The 381-nt window shown below is 30.2% G+C and overlaps 1 protein-coding gene across 1 annotated transcript in view; it reads left to right on the top strand.

Annotated features, from left to right (window-relative positions):
- Positions 1-381, top strand: part of LOC107564007 (synaptotagmin-17-like) — a 36903-nt gene that overhangs the window by 11388 nt on the left and 25134 nt on the right. The gene's annotated exons all lie outside the window — the stretch shown is intronic.

The raw sequence follows: 381 nt of genomic DNA, 5'->3' as shown, positions 1-381 counted from the left end.
TAAAATAATCACATTTTGTTGCTTTGCAGCCTGAAATGAAGACGGACACAGTTTTTGTTTTATCCAGCTGTTTTTACCTTTTTATTTGTTTTTTTCTGACATGTTGGTGTTATATCTTTCACTTGGATGTTATAAGTTGCACTGAGTAAAGACAGCTGGATAAAACAAAAACTGTGTCCGTCTTCATTTCAGGCTGCAAAGCAACAAAATGCGATTATTTTAAAGAGGTGATTCTGAGGGTGATTCTTTTCTATACCTATACATGCATTACCAGTTAGAATTTTGGGATCAATAAGATTATATATTTATTTATTTGTTTGCTAGTTTGTTTTTTAAATTAATACTTTTATTCATCAAGGATGCATTAAATTGATCAAAAGT

Source organism: Sinocyclocheilus grahami, unplaced genomic scaffold, assembly GCF_001515645.1.
Source record: "Sinocyclocheilus grahami isolate Dianchi unplaced genomic scaffold, SAMN03320097.WGS_v1.1 scaffold901.1, whole genome shotgun sequence".
In the NCBI taxonomy this organism is placed as follows: Eukaryota; Metazoa; Chordata; class Actinopteri; order Cypriniformes; family Cyprinidae; genus Sinocyclocheilus; species Sinocyclocheilus grahami.
The sequence above is the reverse complement of the archived record's forward strand: the minus strand, read 5'-3'. Positions and strand labels throughout refer to the sequence as shown.